This window comes from Pleurodeles waltl, chromosome 12 (assembly GCF_031143425.1).
Source record: "Pleurodeles waltl isolate 20211129_DDA chromosome 12, aPleWal1.hap1.20221129, whole genome shotgun sequence".
Taxonomy (NCBI): Eukaryota; Metazoa; Chordata; class Amphibia; order Caudata; family Salamandridae; genus Pleurodeles; species Pleurodeles waltl.
This window is the reverse complement of record NC_090451.1, coordinates 602599035-602620082: the sequence shown is the minus strand read 5'-3', so window position 1 is coordinate 602620082 and position 21048 is coordinate 602599035. Positions and strand designations below refer to the sequence as shown.

At 44.7% G+C, this 21048-nt stretch overlaps 1 long non-coding RNA gene across 1 annotated transcript in view; it reads left to right on the top strand.

The window, feature by feature from the left end:
- The first annotated feature begins 18038 nt into the window (after positions 1-18038).
- The window catches only part of LOC138267595 (uncharacterized), a 64303-nt gene continuing 61293 nt past the window's right edge, over positions 18039-21048 (top strand). The window contains exon 1 of the long non-coding RNA XR_011199830.1: positions 18039-18133. This is a non-coding gene — a long non-coding RNA (uncharacterized lncRNA). The remainder of the gene's footprint in view (positions 18134-21048) is intronic.

Here is a 21048-nt window from a genome sequence, read left to right as displayed (position 1 = left end):
TTGGATGTAGGTCCGGTTCTTTCACTCAGGCATGAGGGCAGCAGACAGCAGGACAAGAGAGTAGCAGCAGTCCTTTCAGAGTAGCACAGCAATCTGTCTGAGTCTTCCACAGGTGCAGAGGTGTATTAAAGAGTTGGGCCTGAAGGTCCAATATTTATACCTGGTGCCCACTTTGAAGTAGGAAAAGGTTCTGGAGGGTTCCACCCTCAGAGGTGTATGGAATTTCCTACCTCCCTGTCCTGTCCCCAGCTTATCTGGGGTCACAAAATACTAGCGTCAACCCCTTGGTGAGTTTGCTCAGGCAGAGCCTTTGTGATATGTAAGTGTGGTAAGTGACAGCTCATCCCCTCATCAAATCAGAGATGTCCCATCCTGCCAAAACCTATTGTTCTTTGTCTCACTGTCTGGAAGCAATACACAAAGACCAACTGCCAGCTACACCAAGTCATATGACCCAGGATTCAGGCTGCAGGCGCCAAATGGCAAAATGGCAACTTTCTAAAAGTGTCAATTTCTGAATTGTGACTTACAATCAGACTTTACCATTGAAGAGGATTTTACATTACATTCCTTAGACACCAAACACCACTTTCCTACCCTCTTCCAATTGAAAGTTATCACTTATTAAATGTAATAAGTTACCCTAATGTTATCCTATGGGAGAGGTAGGTTATACAGTAGTGAAAAGCTAATGTAGGAGTTTTTCACTACAAGGACAAGTAAAACTTAAAAGTACAAGCCCAACTTTTTAAATACACAGCACCCTGCCCTCTGGGCTTTTTATGGTCTACTCTAGGGGTGATGTATAGGTATTGAAAAGGGAGCTTTGGGCCTGGTAAGAGGTTTATCTTGCAGGGTAGAAATGGCAGTTGAAAACTGCATTTACATGTTGCAATGGCAGGCTAATTAGGTGAGTGATTTTAATGTTAAGGACTAATTAGGTGAGTGGCACAGTGAGTGCTGCATGCCCAGAAGTAGCATTTAATTTACAGGCCCTGGGTACATGTAATACCACTATATAGGGACTTATTAGCAAAATAAATATGCCAATTGGGTGTAAGCCAGTTTTACCATGTTTAAAGGAGAGTGCATTTTAGCATTTGTTAGCAGTGTTAAATTGTGCAGAGTTCTAAGGTCAGCAACAATGAAGTCAGCAAAAACAGGAGGATGGGAAACAAGAAGTTGGAAGAAACCATGCCAAGGATGTCAGGTCCAACAATCTGAAACTGTGAAACAATTATTGTAATTAAAAACACTAACAGAGTATTGATAAATTACAATAACAAGAGTAAATAAACCCCTCTTTTGAACATGTGAATGTTAGTGCCTTCATTTTCCTTCTTTGCCTTCTATTTCAGTTTTTTCACATTACTGTATACATTCTATGTGGGGGAGCCTCCACCACCATGTTTTACGTTCTCAATTATTCCTTTTCAGTCTTAATCAATCTTCCTGATTTTATATGCTTCGAAAATACCATGTTCCATAAATGTTACCAGCATTAATTGGAAGAGAACACATATAAATCTGCAACATAATGTATATCCAGGTTTGGCAATCGTTGCTCAAGCAATGTGATATAAAATGTACTTATTTTTGTGCTTTAGCACACATGTCAATAAAGTGTGCATTAACAGCTCCATACAACATAAAGTTTGACCCAGAGCTGGGCTCTATGGTCTGAAGGGGCACATCATGTGCACTCTCCTTCACCAAGCATGCCCGCCACCACTTCAGTGGACTGTAGAAAAGGATTTTAGTGTCAGGACAACCCCTTTTACTTGTCTCCCACCAGGGAGAGTTCCCATGTTTTAAAATTAGTTTGCTAGTCCCCAACAATCAGGTTCTTAACTCCATGCATGTAAGACATTGATGACAAGTGTGTACAATAATCCGTGTTTGGCGCGTGTGTGTGGCCTATGGCTTTGGCCACTCAGAAATTCATATTGATTTCCTGTAGTGAAGTGCAACCTAGGATGGAGGTATGGGGAGAGCCCCATATAGCAATGTGAATTTCAGCGCTTCTTCCCAATGCTCTTTGGAATGAGGCACTCTTGAAGGTGTGGAGGATAGGAGACAGAATGTCCCTTTGTTGTGCAGTGTAATCTCCTACCTGCTTCGGTATTTCCTTGAAGTGTTTCACATACCATTTTAGGCAGTGGTTAAGTGGGGAAACCTCTCCCTCTTATGTGCCTTTGTTTAGGATCTCCCTTGACAGAAAACTCCCAACAGCACCCCACTTCCTGCTGACACTGCGAGACAAAGACCACGGATGGCCCAGGCAGAGTAAAATGCAAAAGGCAGGAAGTACTTGAAACAGGTCCAAGGTTGAACCTGTGGTATACATAAACTCTGACTGCAAACTGAGTACTAGTATGAGATAGAAACTACCAGACAGAGAGACAGGATTACTGTACCACATTCTGGGTGCCCACAGCACTAGCAACCAAGCAACTCTTGTGCTCCACGGTTGGGCGTTGACCGGCAACTTCCAGGTGAGGACCAAAAACCTGGGATCTACAGCCTGTCAGGGAGAGCTGTTTTGGGCCTGCCTTGAGGGACGGAACTAACTGCTTAGGAGATGTGCTGGAGTTGCCATTGTATGAGGAAGGCACTGCTTAGAAGAGGAGGAATGCAAGCAGTTGAAGTAGGACAAACAGAACCTTCCTTCTGTGACCCAGGGTAAGGACCAGCCTCACTAGGCCATAGGGTGAGTCCTTGGAATACACGTTCCCTCAGAGCATGCTCAGAAGCTGAAGTGCCTGAGGCTACAGGGTGCCAAAATAAACTGTAGCTGTACCGTGCATGTTTTCCCCCCAGTTGGTGGCATTGCGCTCATGGCGGCTCGGCACTGAGAAACCGTGACTGCATATGACAGTCTTACATGAAGAACTGACGTGATGGGACAGATGTTCCACCACAGCAGGATTCGCGTTCAGAGTTGGTGGTAGCACACTGCAACCCCGGGTGGGCTCTTTCATTGTGTTTGTGCCCGAGTAAGATCTCTAGAAAGATTCTCCGTGAGAGTGGCCTCTTCACAACCGGTGCACACATTCTTCAAACAAGGGCCTGCACGTGTCACCAGAAGTAGACTTCAGAAATGTCAGCTGGGCTAGAGAAGAGCTAGCATCATGTGGGTTGTGTGAGGAAACACATCGCGTGGAGCTGCACTGTCCCTGCCTCTGGTCAACAAACCAACATAGATAGAAAAGAACTGTGCAAGGTTGAGGTTCCGAGACGGGGACAAATAACGATTTATTTTGGGAGTGACCCGCCCACAAACTCTTAAGGAGGGTCAACAAGAGCAAAGGGAGCCACATGTAAGGATTACACACTATTTCTCCCGGAGGGCAATTGTCCTATCCCTCCATTGTTCATCCATCAGTTACCTGCCCTTACTGAGCAGCCTAGACGTTCTCTCAGTCCACAGTGATTGTTACCCTGATAAAGTGTACTGACGAAGTGCCCTCTGTTGATTATGGACAGTATTGTGTTGTGTGCCAGAATTAAAGAACATTTTTTAAGTAAAAGCTTTGGCCGGACTCTGCTTTATTTATTGATGTTGGATGTTTCATTGATTTCTGATTTTCTAACCCATACCACCTCCATGAGTCAACCTTTGATTGCTCAACTCAATACTGTGAGGTTCAAGTGCTAAAGGGATGCACTTGGTACACAATATTTGGGTAATATGATAAAGTCTCCAATAGTGAAAGACGCTGATTGTTACCAACTGAATCCAGTAATCCCTGTCGACCATGGGATCTCAATTTGTTTTCTAGAAACGCTGGCTAACATGTACTTGCCAACCAGAATATTTTAAATTGTGTCTATCTTCCACTTTCCTGGGGTCAGGGCTATTTATTGGCCCAATATAGGGTTGAGATATTTAATGTTTTTCTTTCTTTCTTTATTTGAAAATTTATGAAGGGGGGCTTAGATTATAGGAGAGAAGGGTGTATCAATCCTTTGTGAGAAAGACTCATAGGTTAAGTTCACGTCCCAAGGGGCTCCTGCACAGATCGAATCTTCCAATAAAAGCGCCGTTTTCCTCAGTGAAGTGCATTGTGTGTTTTCTAATGGTCTGCTCCCGCCCACGAAGATGGTCTCTGTAGAGCGAGGCCTGACATCAGTTTGAGGGCTCTGAACAGCCGCACCCTTCCTGCTGTGGCCTGGTCCATGCAAGGTCACGACCATTTTGAAGTCTTGGCCTGCCGGCCATAAAATAAAGCCGGGGCCAAATGCTTCCCTCATTACAAGAAGTCAAGCCCTCCATCTGCTCTCAAGATGAAGCCCTGCCTCCCGAACTGCTTCCAATTTCCAAGCACATAAAAACGTTAATGGTTGGCCATTTATAACCTGCGCTGTAAACCACTCGCTTTAATTGCATGAAAATCGAGGCCAGACGCAAAACTGCCCCTGGTAACTGCATGTATTGCATTTGTTCAGAAAAGTATGTTTTTTTCCTCATTTCTCCTTGCAGTCTCTGTTTTCAGTGTTAAATGCTTCTTCGTCACAGCCGAATGAGAGTATATGTAAGACAAATGGTTTAAAGTTAAAATTGAAACTACAAACCCTATCAAAATACACTTAGGAGCCACTCAGAATTCCAGATAAGATCAACCAGACACATTTTTCAGTATATGTTTATAGACCTCAGACTGGCATCTTTGCTGGTTGGCTCTAGGTTGTAAGACAGGACCCAGCCTCTTCAGATATGGCAAGCAAAATATACATTCATGTGTTTCTGTGCCCGCCTGCATATGCACATACTGTACACCAGAGGCCAACAGTCCAAGTTAAGAAATGTTAAGCAATAACGCCTTTGGAAGTTCCATGTAGCAAAGACTGAAAATATACAATTTTAATAAAACCGGGCAATAGTATCTTAAGTGGGAATGCTTTTGCTATACAATAAACGGGTAGCAATTGCAAAGTACATCTGGTAAAGTGTGTTAAGTCTAGAGACTAGAAGACCAGTAGACTGTGTCCAAAAATCTGGCAATTGCTTTAACAGAAAACAGTCAAGGGGAAGGTTCCCAGCTTTAAAATGTGTGCATGAAACCCGTCTTCATGCATATGTACATTTGTTTTTGGCTGGGGGGGAAAATGCCTTGACTCCACAGTCTCTTACACCCATGAAAATATTTGGTCGTGGCAATTAGTATCATGGAAATGTTGGTTGGGTGTCTAAAACATTCAAGATCTTGTAACCTGCACCCGTTCTGCTATGAACAATTAACATTTGTACTTTGCAGTTTGGTCCACTGAATCTTGTTTCAAGACTTTGTGGGGCCCACAAGGTAAAGCTGAAGAATATTCTTCAGTCTTTTTTGGAAACCCCAAGCCGTAAAAGAGAAAGACTATTCCCCAGTCATATCTAAATGGAATTTTCAGGGGATTTATGGCTTTAAAATAAGTTACATTTGGTGATTTTTAATGTTTTGAATCATTAAATGCAATTTGCAGGGTCACATCTAAAAAAAAAAATTCAATATGTCAAAATGATAAATTTAAAGCAGTTTTTGGCACATTGTATTTTTTAAAATGGCGCATTTTAAAAGAAAAGGGATTAAACAAAATTCAATGTTCTCTTCTAATCAGGCTTGCAACATAGGAGCATTGTCATGCATTTTTAGAGATGTTTTTGCATGTTCTTGTGAAACAAATTAGTACCAGCAATAGATCCAATCAATCTACTGGGTAGGACTGTGATAGAAAACAGGTCCGGGCACCAAAATAAAAGGGCCCCCATTAGCAAATCAGATAGCTAAAAAAGTGGCCCACATTTGCAAACTGTGGGGTCATTTTGAACTCATAAAGACACGCTATATAGGCGTTTTGTAGGGTATATGGGAACATAGGCATTTGTCCTTGCTGCAGACAATATTTGTGGTAATATCAGGGACACCAACAAAAACCCAGCCCACACTGACTTTTCAGACCGTCCCATCAGGCAGTGCCTTATTTCCCTATAGGCCAAGGTGACTCTGTAGGATCTAGAATAGTTTGCCAGTCTCAGGGTCAGGCTGGATGTCGAGTCTTTCTCTGTACAGATATTTTTGATTCATTTTGGATTGATGATTGTACAGAAAGCTCAGCGGGGGCATACACATAGTGTCATGCACTCATTCCGTGCCTCAACATATGTATTGGATAATCACTGTATAAAGCAAGGTGGCGTTTATTCATGCGGGTTGTAAATCAGAATACTGAGTGCAAAAATATTGAACTGCAAAATTATTCTAAGCGGAATATCAACTACCAAATATTTTGGTAATCAATATTTTGTTCCCAATATTTTTAGTACGATATTTAAAACTTGATAATCGGGTGGAAAATTTTCATGAGTGACTTTGTAGGGTCGTTGGCTTCTAGCATCAAGGCCGCTGTTTGATCCCCACTGTTCAGCTGTTTGTTGCATCGGCTCTTAATAGTACCTCATTTAGCAAGCATACCCTGTTGACATCCTGTTGGTTACCTTGCTAGAACCTTGAATGGTCTCCAACTTCATGCAGACTAAATCAACTCTCATTGACATTCACTTTGGCTTAGCCATCAGCAAAAAGTACTCCTGTTTACTGAACTATTTGCCAAAATGTCTCCATTTGTATTGCTTCCCAACTAGGAAATAGCTGTCCAATCTCTTATCCTCTCCACATTGGATTACTGGAATTCAGGGGCGGCTCCTATGCAATGGCAGAGGGGCGTCACCCCCTGGCTAAGAGCCAGCAGGTAAAAACAAAAAAACAAAAAAAACAATAGCTTATTATTGCTTTATTTTGCATCTGCTGGCTCAGCCAGCAGTGCAGGGAGGGGTGGGGCTGGGCCATGGGAGAGGGGTACAGGAGAGAGTGTCCCTAAGTGCGCATGTGTGTGTGGCAGGGGTTATGTCTGAGCGGCAGTCCAAGCCTCTCAGACCAATCCTGATGCTGCTTTCATGCAAGGTTTAGCATGAAAGCAGCATCAGGATTGCTGGGGAGCCTGTGCTGTTTTCCTAGTGAATGCTGGGACACCAGGAGAGGAGTGAGGCTGCAGGAGTCAGCGGCGACAACGGCAACAACAAGAATGGTAAGTGGGTTTTTTTGTATTTCCCCAGTTGTCGCCCCTGCCCCCCACTTCCCCCCTTGACATTTGCGGCAGCCGCCGCAGCTGGAATGCCCCATTTTTGGGGTGACTCAATACATCCTAGCCACATTAGATCTCCCTGTCAACACGGGCTCTGTTGCCCTTTTAAAAAAGGACACATTTGTCGGCTCTTCATAAGGACCTTTATTATGTGCTAGTCAAAAGACGGATCCTAATAAAGAGCCTCTGTACTACCCACAAAGCCATGACTCATCAGGAACCTGTCTATTTACAAGCTAAATTTAGCAATTACCAATATCCTTGATGCAGTCTTCGTTTTCCACTGTATTTCTGGTGTTGGTGTCATGTTTTAAAAGGTGCAGAGCAGGAGATTGCTCATGTAGGGTATTGGTGGTTAATGAATACAACCTACTGCCACCAGGAGTGGATCGTGGGGTGCGGAAGGGACAGGGTGGCGCATGAGGTGGGGGGGGAAATAAACATTACATTTATTAAATACAAAAAAAAAAAACACATACCTTCTCTGCTCCCGTGCCGCGCCGTTCCCCTGCTGCAGGAAGGCACAGGCTCCCAGCCTGCCCTGCGGCCAATCCTGATGCTGCTCAGAGCAGTGTCAAGATTGGCTGGGAGCGTCCAGCCAGGGCACTCCCAGGAAGCCTGAGAGCCTGCGCAGGCTCTCTCCAGCCCGGCAACTGAGTGCTGTGCACGCCCCCTCACTGCTTGTCACCCTGTGGCCCCACCCCTTTAAAAGAAAATGATAATAACGTTTATTATCGTTTTCTTTTAAAGATTTTGTAGCTGCCGCTGCTGGCAGGGGGTCGGGGTACCCTCCTCCGCCCTAAAGGAGGAACCACTCCTGACTGCCACTACATCTATGACCTGAGACCAACTGTCTTATTTTTATGAAGGGACTTAAGACATGACTGCTTCCCTGCTTGCAGATAACTTTGCTTCCTTTAACTGGTTACTCCTTTCCTGATTACTTAGTGCAAGGACACCTTTGGGTAATTGAGTGTATTACAAAAATACATAGGAACATTCTTAAAAACTTTCTATCTGTAAATTCTCTGCCTTCAAATGTTGAAGTTTCTTCTGATATTCTGTCTAACTGTTGAATCAGCTTTAGTTTTCTTTGAACTTGGTAATGGAACCCAAACAGCGTCTGCAAGTCTGCTAGTGTTCTGGTGTCATTGGCTGATAGCTTTCTCACCCCCTTCCCCTGCATCATCTGTGCCAAATCAATTCTAAAATTCTCACTCATCTTTCCTTCAGGTTTGGGAATCAGTTCAACACCTGCCACCGATAACAGAACTGAAATCATTCACCCCCTGACCGCAAATGACGTAGTAGAGTTGACTCCTTGTCTTACCCATAGCATCTCAAGTACATTATTTTTGCTGCAGACTGATAATGAGAAGGGCAAGGAGCAGAAACTACAGAAAGTAAGGATAGTTCTCAGAGTATTGTGAGCTTTCTGCTCATGCTGCCTACATGATCCCTGAGAGAAGCATGAGAGTTACCAAAGCAACAGCCTAGGGTAGCACCTACTACCCCTGTCAACCCCTAATTGGCTCCCATGCCTCCAGTAACGGAATTATATTTGTGTAAGGCTAACCTGTTTTGATTCACCCTATCTGTCACCCTGCAATGTTGCTTCATCCCCAGGCCCACCAACCATCCCTGACTCAAAAAAGTAGATCCACTTCAAAAGAACTTTGCCACAACAATTTCCTACCTCTATTGTGGCTCCTTCATACTCAAATCCTCCTCCTCCTTCATGCTCAAGCAGTTTTGCTCTTCTTCAAAGATAGTCAAAGTCAGTGATCTTACCAATAATTACAAGATGTCTTCATCACTTGGCATTTTTGTCATACTGAACAGGCTATGTATTAGCAATTTCCATAATATTAATATTTTCCACAACTCTGATGCTTTTTATTGCAAAGCTTTCTGAGTTTTACTGGTGGTTTTGTGCACCTTTCTACTACTGTATTAGCAGGACGTGGTCTTCTCCCATACTTATCTCTAAAGAACTCTTTGAGAAGTAAACCACTGAAAACCATGCTAAATTAGCTACTCAAATACTCGGTATATGAAAATGCAGTCCTCCCGGTAAGATCTTGCTCCAAAAATACCCAACAAATAGAAGTTAGATCAATACACCACACCAGAGTGAAAGCTGCCACCGAAATAGCTTGGCTTTTTCACAAAAGAAAACAATATAATATCAGTTTGATACTCCACACAAATCATGAGCTAGCAGGACACATAGCCTGAAAACACTCATATTTGTATTGAAAACAATGTAAGACAAATCTCAGCCTAATTCCTCCTGTGATATCAGGGGATACACTTACCATGGAATCAACAATCACCATAAAATTGCAGCCCTCCTAAAATCAGGATTTAACATTGTCCTGTAACTATCAGATGAGAAATATGTGTCTTCTACAATCAAAGATGTTCCCTCACTAGATCTTGCTTGTAGGCTACTTCCTAATACAGCAGAAAGGGTGTGCTGTTCAGACTAAAAAGCCTGTAGAATCAATCCCTTCAGAAAGTTTAAATGATGCTACTGGAACCACCCACATCCTTGTTATTTTGTGGATTGTCTGTGCATAGACAATAGGGCTAGTGATGTATTTAGTGCTTCCATAAGTTTCATCAGTAATATCAGGAGCACATGGCACTGAGCCAGTCAATTATTCCTAGCCATCTACCCCTTCCAATGCTTTCTGTGAGTATGGTCACTTTACTAGATTAGCTATGCCCTATCTGTCCCCTGTTCTGCACCACTGGCTGCCACTGACCATAATGGGAGGAAGAGAAGAGGTGACTCGTTGTTGCTTTCTCTTTTCCACTATTCCCTTTTTCACAGCACAGAATGCATGAATTGGCTTTTCTGTGGGGCTGCACACTAGTTTGGAATTGTTGTGGTTCTTCATTTGATCGCTGCCTTCCCTCTTCTCCCCATATGCGAATAAGCCAGATCCTCCGATGGCAACTCATGGCTCTATTTAGACAGGTTTTCTTTACACCTTTGTTTACTCAGTAGTGCATTTTCTTTTTGTCCAAAGTCTTGCACGCGCTTCACATGCATAACCAGTAGCCATCTTGTTTCCTTTCCCTTCCTGGTAATAGCTTCAGCTGTATCCTTTCTTTTTGTGGATAATGAGGACCTTTGCAGCACAGCATGAGTTCTATCTTTGACGCTAGCTATCGTTGTTAGCATGAGACACACAACTGAGTGGGCAGCGGTGCCCTGAAGACACTGGCTGACCCTGTGTTACACATCACTGACACTATGTAGCTCTAAACGTTGTCGAATTCCGTGGTGCCTTCTGCCAATTCTCCATCCTTTCCGGATCACATTGGTCTTTCTTAATGGTAGCAAAGAGTGAAGTTGTGGACATGCGTGCAGTTCCAGTAGGAATGTGGAAGGAGTCATTTTTACCAGCGATCAGGTATCATGTTGTGAGGATCAGAAAGAAAGTGAGGTTTGGGAAGGGGGCCCTAGACACTGTTTCTGGTTCAGGAGCAGAGGATGAAGGCAGTAATTAAGTATTGTGGTGGAGGATAACAACTCTCTAGGTTAGTCTTTCGGTCTCACTACGCCTGCTGGTCACTGAAGTGAAGGTTCCAGAGGGACACTGAGGGAGTTCCAGGTGTGTTGCTAATGTTGCAGCCCATGATGGAGGAGAATATAATTATTTGGCTCGGCAGGAAGATGGATGGGAAGCCTAGCAGGTAGAGTTTGACACTGGACTGCAGTCTCTGCCTTCCAGCCATTGCTAAATGATACAGCCTGGCCACTGCAGTCTGTTTTAGTACAGCATGTAGGGGGTCAAGAATGGAAAAGGACAGTTTCAGATCGGGTGTTAATGTTTGTGAGGGGAATTCAGGTCAGTTGCATATGAACCTGTGGTCTGTACCCTTGGCTTACGCTGCGGTTAGAAATACCACTGGCTTTGGTCGGTGTTTCCAGTGGTTGAGCTACTAGGAATGGGTTCCTGAAGCAGGTTTTGCCAGGGCTGAATGGGGGAGCCACAGGTCAGGTTTACATCTATAAATTTGTCCTTGCTAGTCAACATGGTGCAGCAGTTGAGACTGCCAAAAACTCATCTTCCTGGAGGCGGGCTGGTTTGGTCAATGACTGTGGGGCTTTTAGGTGGCACTGCATCATCAAGAGATCATGCTACAGTTTTGGGCTTGGTTTGGCAGCCCAGTGCATTATGGTAGATCTGCTCATGCTGGGACAGGAGGAGTGAGGACCCTCTTACTCTTCTACAGGTGCCCTGGTAAAGCCTTGTTTTTGTGATAGGGTCCCAGCAAATGGAAGGGGCTGGCATGTGTGATATCCTTCATAGCGTAGCCTTGAAACAAGCTCAGGAATTAATAGCTAGAAATAGAGCACAGGCAGTCACAGGTAAGAGATCTAATAGTGAGATTAAAGTTAGCTTCAGTGCGCTAAAGTCTCTCATTTTTACTGACTTTTTTTCTAGGTCAAAAAACACATGGCCTTCTCCACTAGCCTGACCCATATCATATGCTTTCTGATGTAATTCCCCATGATATCTTCATTAGGCTATTTGGAGCTTTCAAATCTGAAACGCCTTAATTAGTTTGGCCTTAGAATGTTGGCAAATATGCCCAGAGAGACAGAGAACTGTGAATGTCTTCAGAGGGTGGGAGACTGATGAGGCTGAAGAAAGGGAGAGCGGGGCCCAGGGTGTTTCAAGTTCTGGTGCCTAGAGATGTCCTGCTTGGCCCAGCAACTGATGGGCTTTTATGGTAGGCAGAACAGAGTAGTCATGATGATGGCTCATTACACGATGAGAAGGTCCTGTGATTTCTGCCCTATCCGAAGCCTGCTACACCGTTGATTTCTATGTACCTGAGGTATAATAATTCCATATATAGGCTCAACCTCTTTGTTTCTGGAAGTGAGGTGGAAGTTTGATGGGTGTAGCTGTCAATGTCGCTGGAATATATTCAGGTCATGAAGGTGATCCCGTTGGAATGTTGTTGGATGGCCCTAGGATGCTCACAATTCTTGTTGCGGCATATTTTAAAGGGCTTCTGTTTGCAGGCCAGGGGAATGGGTGTTATGTGGTCTAAAAATGCCTTATACTTCAAATAGGTGAATAGGGTGCTCTGGTGGTTTGGTGGTGGTGGAGTATGAGTTATTTAAAATATGATTTGGTACCACACAACAGGTTATAGGGGCTACATAATTGCTACAATATAATACAATATTGTTTGGAGTGGGGAACATATGAGTTTGAGGCGTGATGTCTTTATGGACACTACACATCAACCAAAACCTAGAATTGGGTTGGGCATTTCTGTGCAGTGGGAAGTTAGGGAGACAGTCTCTGGTCTGACATGGTAAAAGGGTGTAAGGGGACTGGCGAGATTGGTCAAAGGATGGACCTAGAGTTGAGTGACGCTACTAATGACTGGAGCTGCTGATTTGGATTGGAAATTGTATCTCCAAAATTTGCCTCTGTTTGTTGTGATGTAGGGAATCCTTTGAGTTATACTCATTCTAAGTGGGAGTAGGCCAATGAGCATACTGATTGTACAATGCAGGACTATGTCTTAACACCTTGGACTATGGGATCTAGAGCATGCTGTCCCAGACTTACAGGATGGTGGCATCGCTGAATAAAAATTGGTTGCGACTTGCGAGGCAGGATGGTAGGAGTTCCCTCCTATAAGTATCACAATTTGGGTAAAACTCTCCTGTGACTCATGTCTGGTCGTTTTCATATCTAATGCCTTTACTTGTTATATGCAACTGTTTGTATCTATAGGCCTTCCTGGGCGCACACCAAAGCCTCTTAAAGACAGGAAGAGCAGAGGCACTTCCAGAGGGCATGGTTCTTGGGCATCACAGCTCAGACAAATAGTCATGCATGTTGGATTTCCTCACCGTGAACGGACCACTGGCAGAAAGAGGGTGAAACAAACTGGATTATTATTGGAGATGTGCGACTACCCACCTCAAGGAACAATCGCAACCCTTGTCAGGAGTGGAAATGAAACACAACAACAATCCCAAAGTGAATTAGAACGTGGGTAGGATACACCAACGAGGTTAATCCTAGTCAAAGATTTTATATTCTGACTTTAGTCATTTAAGTCACCACTCTAACACAGAGTGCACTTCTAATGCTACTCAGGACAGACACTTAGAGACTCACATGGGGTGAGGCAGAGGCCAACAGCAGGGTCGAGCCCAGGTCCAGATGCCACTGGTCAGCTGGGCAGTTGCAGGAAAGAGCTCTTTTAGTGTGTTGTATCTGTGTAGCTACAAAAGGATGTCAGCCATTTGACCCTTGGGGTCCACTTCTTTGTCCCGAAAAACAGTTCCAGTCCATCAGGGTTCTTCTCAGACTGGAGACAGCAGGTCCAGTCCTCTTCATGGCTTCCTCATGTCTAGAAAATGTTCAGAAGTGGATTCCTGGAGGTGCCATATGTATGCCTTTATGCCTGGCACAAAATGGTGGTGGGATTGACTCCTGGGTCATGCCCTAACCAATGAGGTAAAGGTTCCAGTGGCCAACACAACCAATTTTGACATTGCAAAAGACTTTGGTTACACTAAACCTGAGCTCCGAGGGATGGGGGGTGGGGGGTGTGAGGAGTGTACTGTAGTATTCCTAGTGTCTTCCCACTTTTAACACTAAAATCTGGTTTGGGGCAGTCACTGTGCCCACAATAAACACAGAGACAGAAATCTGATTGAACAACAGTAAGGTTTTCCAGCATCCAGACAGTGAATTCATAATAATTATTTGCCAGTGTTATATGTAAGGAGTTGACATTAAAACAGGCTTGACACTGTATGATAGAAAAGAATACTCACAACGCCCCACCCTATCTTGGAAGGTTCAGACGAATCATCTCTGCCCTTTCAGGTCAGCCTATTGTTATCTCCTGGGAGGCATCATGCACCTTTTTCTCACATATTCAGAAGCTTATCACTGGCTGGCTGAAGTGGGAGAGCAAATGTAAATTTAGCCTGCAAAAATTCAGCCAGGCAAAAGGTAACTTGCTAAAAGTTACTTTTCCTTTAGAGTTAATAAAAATCAAACTTCACCATTGAATTGGATTTGTAACGTGTATTAAAACTAGTTGCTTCATTATTTTTCTAGCATGTACCATTCTCGAAATACAATATTAGGATTTTTAATCTGTACTCTAGTTTTCTATGTAGAACAGCTTGGCCTGCCACAGTGAAAAATGTTTTGCATGCTAGTCACTGGAAGGACATATTAACATTACATTTATACAAGTCCTACTTTTAAATACCTGCCTTGGGTACTATGATTCCATCATAGGGATGACTTGTTACTATGTAAAAAGGAGGTTTTGGCCCATTGAAGGTGTTTATTTTGACAGGTCAAATTACAGTTGTTTTACACTGCTACAGTCAGACTACTCAGAGTAGGCACACAACTATGTTTGCACTACCACTGTAGTGGATGACACAATAGGTGCTGTAGTCCATTAGTGGCATTTAACTTCCAGGCCGCGGGTACACCTTGTACCATACACTAAGGACTTATACATAAGTTAATTATACCAAATATAATTTTGCCAATTCGACTATGTTTTAAAGGGGAGCACAGTCACTTAACTATTGATTAGCAGTTCTAAAGCGAGCAAAAGTATAGGATCCAGCAAAAGGTGAAAAATATGCGATGACCATGCAGAAAAGGTGGCTTATCTACAGAGGGCAACCAATGTCTGGTTATTTGCATATTTAGTGTTAGTTAATGTCCTTTTCCTAACAAATTGATGTATGAATGTGACATTGGGATCTATGATTGTAGGATCTGTATTACCTTGCCTTATGCTTTCTTCTTCAGGACAACATATATTTGTAGGCAGAAATTTACAACACACCAACAATATGTATTAGACATAACCCCATATCTTAGTTGGCATACCACATCAAAGGATGGGGACCAGCTGAAACATGCAGACAGTTCTGTTGAAAATGACCTCATTCCTCTATCCATCAGTACTCTATCTTCACTCCGTGACTCATCCCAAAGTCATTCTACTACTATCCTCTCCAAAATAACCCTTCCTAGACTCTGCCATTCTCTATCCCTCCCGGTTTACTCCAAACTTCAGTTTACTACTATGATCTCCCAAACAACCCTCATGTATCTCTCCTTTGACACATTCCAAACCTCATCTTACTACTATGATCTCCCAACGAACACTTCTGGATACTTCCCTCTTCTATATCTTCACCATTCTATTCAGTCCAGTTAACAGGCCCCATGTCCTCCACTCAAATTAACTCATACCTCCATATACTAATACTATGCTCCTATTTCCTGATACTAATCCACCTCTAATCCTTTTGGGTTCTGAAGTAGTGTGCTACTCGCCGAAAAGTGCTTTGAAGGCTCGTCAGGGGTAGTAAGCGCTATATAAATACAATTACAAATTGCAAAAATTACAGAATCTTGTGCACAATTTGTCTCCAAGCCATCAAGATGGCTTACTGTTTGCCACCTCAATGACACATCCATTTATAGCAATATACAGCTCACCACACACAAACAGTGCACATTATACATAACTCACAGCAACATCATGTGCATAACATGCCTCCAGCCCATCTTTTTGGCTAGGCATTTGTCACCTCGAGGATACATTCATGGACTTTCATGAACATATCTATTTCCCCTACCCAATATGCGCACATGGAAAGACAATTTGGCCACATAGACCCTGAGAACAAGTGGAGAAATCTCACCCTTAGCAATAACCAGTGGCGGTTTGTTGGGTGCAGGTGGGACGGCACGCATGCAGCGGCTGGGGGGGAATTAAAAAATGAAGGAAAAAAAACACAAAAAATCTACCTCCTCCGTCATGCCGAGCCTCTGCCTGCTCCCGTCTCGCTGGTGCTGCAGGCACAGTCTCCCAGCCTGCCCTGCGGCCAATCCTGATGTTGCTCAAAGCAGCGTCAGGATTGGCTGGGAGCGCCCAGCCACGGTGCTCCCAGGCAGGCTGGGAGACTGTACAGACTCTGTCCAGCCCAGCAACCGTGTTGCTGGGCTGGAGAGAGCCCTGTGCGCTTGGGCCGGCCAAACATATATGCGCAGTGAGGGGGAGTTCCGTGCACTCCCCCTCAGTGCACATCACCCCCATGGCCCGCCCCTTTCAAAGAAAAGGATAATAAACAGTTTATTATCCTTTTCTTTGAAGGTTTTTGCAGCTGCCACTGCTGGCAGGGGCAACACTCCGCCACCTTATTGGAGCCGCCCCTGGAAATAACTCCAGGTGGGATTATTTCACTCACATTTCCAGGTTTCTCTGGTTGTGGAATTATGGGATCTGCAAACTCCACACCCAATGATTTCAGGCCCAGAGACACTGGGACTCACTTTGCTACTGCAGAGGCTGCAAGTTGCAGGTAGCTGTACAACTAGCCTCCACCAGTCCCTGCAGCAGCAGCATAGGGGACCAGACAATGCTTCACCTGGACAGACAGCAGTCTGCCTTGAACCTCCCTACTGCCACCTGCGTAAAGTCCACCCGCTGGCACTTTCAGCTTGCTCATAGCAAATGAAAAATGTCAGCGTTTGTCTCATCGTAATGGGTAAACAATGCATGGCAAAGGCCTTACATTTCAGGGTCTGCTCATTTATTCACTTTTCACGACATTCAACTCGGATTAGCTGGAACTTGGTGCAGGATTTCTTGCCAAGTATGGAGATTCCAGCTCACCAGAATCTCTGTACCAAACTACAATCAACTCCTAATTAGGGTCATAATTGCAAAAATGTTTTGAAATAGAACCATCTGAAACCGAACAAAGGACAACTGCACACCCCTGGAAAAGTAAACAAATGACATCGTCCTGTGCCACTCACATCCTTGCACATCAAATTCCCACAACCATCAATTTTAAGGTGTGGTCAGCTACTAACCAATATAATCCATCACCAATAAGGAGCTACACTGTGCTTGACACTGCAAAACATTACATTCTACAGCCAGTGCATAAAATGAAGGCTTTAGTTTTACAGGTTGTTCTTTGGAGAGCCTCTATCTTATTGTTGCCGGTGATTATTAGTGGCCCTAGGAATGAGGGGGTGAGCATCTGTCAGAGGTATTTTGGGGCATTTGGGTCTGCTGACCTAAGCTTCAACTTCAGTTGAAAGTTTTCTTGGTATCTGTGAAATAGCTAAGCGGAATCAAGAAATCTAAAAAGAAAGAGACTGGAAAATGCCAGGGGAGAAGATGAACTGGTGTGGTGTGGGAAATATTGCCTACATTAGGAGTATGATGACTGGAACAAACCCGACTAATGAGCCCTAATAAGGGCAAATCCAGTCTTGGATTGCTTTTGTTCTGGTTCAGGAAGAACCTGGCTTGGCAGTCCTGGCTGGACTGTTCCTAATGGGGCAGGGTCAAAATTGATTTTCATAGGGCTGGGTCTAAACTGAGGTGGCATGGTGTTTAAAATACATGGTGTGTAAAAAAACAATGGATTGGGAAGTGTCCCTATTAATTACCAGTGGCTGAGATTATTTCAGGCATTTCATCAATCACTTTTTGTGGAGCCAATAATGGTCTGAGTCAGAATTCCACCACTTGTCTACTGGGAGCTGAAGTGCTGGTTTGCCTTTCATACCCTGCCATGCATCAAAGAGGCCCGCAGGGGGTCGGCCAGAGGGCACTGTAAGCACCACGGATGAACGGCATTGCTCTCAGTGATTCTTTGCATTTCAGCGAAGTATTGAAGGCAGCTGGGATTAGACTGCGAGGAAAACATGTCTACAACGCTGATAATTAGGAGCAGACTTTCCACGGCTTTTGGCAGTTTTACCATTACTAATTTAATTTCCCCCTTAAAAATTGCCATGACAAAATCTGGGATTGCCTGACTCACGCCCCGCCTGGTGACTGCAAGGCAAACTCACCGCAGCTTTAAATCCTCCAAAACTCTTTGCAAAAGGGAGGGGCCTGTGGAATGGACCGATGCGCAGGTTGCCATGGGGACTAATCGATGGTAAGTAAAACTGTCAGGTCAGCTTGACAGAACCTTTCCTTCCCGTAAGGATTAGGTGAAGTGCTTTCATCCACTGCAGACAGGACAAGGTGTGGCGCTCTGTTCAGCTTGGGGCTTTCTGCTTTGATTTATTAATTAAGTTCAGATGAAAAGGGGAATAAATGAGGCTGGAGCCAGGCATGGAACTGGCACAAACATCCACCGCTCTGCTCTGTCAGTGCGCCCCAAATCCTCCTCTTCAGGAATAACGTCCATCAGGCAGAGGCTGACTGCCAAATAGGAAAACTACCCTAGATGATGGTTCTACATAATGACAGCAAATAGTCCATAGGGCTGGGGAAGAGTCACTTATGTGTCTGTTTATGACTGGCGCATTTTTTTTAAACCAGTCTTGAAGAATATTACATAAAAACGCGATACCGAAATTGAAGAACATGAAAACATAAATGAAAACACTTGAAATAAAACCATAACCAATTAAAAACCGAAAATAAAGCCAAGCGAAATACCTCAGCTAAAAACTACATTGGATCAGGCAGTCTATCTCACTTGAAGTAAGCTTTCCTCAGATTCTGTTCTATTCTACATACAGTGGGGCGTACACACTAACAATATAGTTTATTGGCTATTCACAGACAACATTGGTCACTTTGGATTAGTTGTACAATTTAGAGAACAGCAGCATGTGAAAATATGCCAAAATGATGGGTTAACCACCTGGCCCTGAGGGAAATATCCACTTGGATCTGAGGATGATTTATGGTGGATATTCTGTGAGAGGAAATGGACCAAGTCCAATGTCCAGTCTGCCACAATGCAGAGGAAACGCCACCAAAAATAGTGCTAGATCGGCTGCCAGAATAGCGGAGTTGGTCCACTATGATATTCAGCAGATTTATTTATATGAACGTCTGCCCTGTACTACACCACGTGCTTAGTGCACAAGGGGGAGCCATGAGTACAATCCCCGCCTACGGTTAATGGGTTGTGCTGCGCATCGCGGAGCGTTAAATAAATATGCGTAGGGTGCGGCTCGGCAAATCACCGAGGACCACCATCCACCGCAACAGAGAGGCAGGACCCCGTACAGGGCACGGGGACTCCCATGCCAAGACCGCACCCCCGAGAATAGGAGAGAACCCCAGAGCACACAGCAAGCACCCCATAGGAAGCAGCCAAAAGCAAGAGAAGGGAAGGGCAGAGAAAAGGAGGAGTAGAGCCACCAAAAGAACAGAAATGCCCCAAAAGACAGCTGAGAATATCCACCAACACCCAGCACAAAAGTCCAGGAGAGGGACCAACCCGGTGACAGGACAGACCAACAAAACACAGAGGGACAAAAAAAAAGCCCAAGGCATGCACCGCAGGGACCCAGGGCAGCAGCCACCAGGTGCGAACCACCAAGCCCAGGAGGCACAGACTGCAGCATGCACCGCTCGGGAGGCCCAATGGAAGGTGCATGAACTAGCACCAGCAAAAAAACACAGAAAAGAAGGGGGGGACACAGAGCCCCGAAAAGAACCAGCAGCCCAAGGGCGAAGAAGACTGGCCAAGGGCCACAACAGAACAGGGAACCACCAAAGCCCCATAGAAAAGAGGGGGCAAAAAAGAGAAGCAGAGAAGGGCAGAAAAGAACCGCCACACTGCCACATGAAGTACGGAGAACCGAAAACAGGCAGACAGAAGCGACACTGATGACCCAAGACCCCAGCAGGAAGGAAATTATACTGTTGGCTGGGGAAACAGGCTGCGTCCATGAAACAGCAAGGGAAATGGCAGTGACCTGTGAAGCCCAAGAGGGGATAAGCAAAGGACATACGTGAAACCCAAACTCGCGCACCATCGAGTGAGGGCCAGAGAACGTGAGCACTCAGAGGACCCCAACCAAACAACAACAAAAAATAAGAGTAGACCCGGTCCGAATAGAATCCCAAACCTGCAGAGAGAAGGGCCGAAGAGACCGAACAAACCAGGGCCAGAACAGCTATGCAGGAAAAAACGCCACCAGTGCAACAAACGTCTGAAAGGGAGAGACCCAAGCCTGCAAGGAACCAAAGGTGAATGCCACCAAAAGAAGAGATAATCCCCCACCTGCCACACAAGGTCCCGAGAACCCAACCACCAGTCCATGGAACAACAAAAAAGCAAGGAAAGCAGAACCCTGCAGACCACGAGCCAACAACACGGAAGCAGGAATAGAAGCAGGTGTCCCCACGACCAGCCAACGGGACCCCCAAAAAAGAGAAACATGCTGGAAAGGAAAAGCGGGGTGTAGGAAAGTACCATCTTGCCTGGCATGTTACCCCCATAATTTCACTGTATATATGTTGTTTTATTCTATGTGTCACTGGGACCCTGCCAAGCAGGGCCCCAGTGCTCATAAGTATGTGCCCTGTATGTGTTCCCTGTGTGATGCCTAACTGTCTCACTGAAGCTCTGCTAACCAGAACCTCAGTGGTTATTCTCTCTCTGCTTTCCAAATTTGTCACTAACAGGCTAGTGACTAAATTTACCAATTCACATTGGCATACTGGTACACCCATATAATTCCCTAGTATATGGTACTGAGGTACCCAGGGTATTGGGGTTCCAGGAGATCCCTATGGGCTGCAGCATTTCTTTTGCCACCCATAGGGAGCTCTGACAAATCTTACACAGGCCTGCCACTGCAGCCTGCGTGAAATAACGTCCACGTTATTTCACAGCCATTTACCACTGCACTTAAGTAACTTATAAGTCACCTATATGTCTAACCTTCACCTAGTGATGGTTGGGTGCAAAGTTACTTAGTGTGTGGGCACCCTGGCACTAGCCAAGGTGCCCCCACATCGTTCAGGGCAAATTCCCCGGGCTTTGCGAGTGCGGGACACCATTACACGCGTGCACTGTACATAGGTCACTACCTATGTACAGCG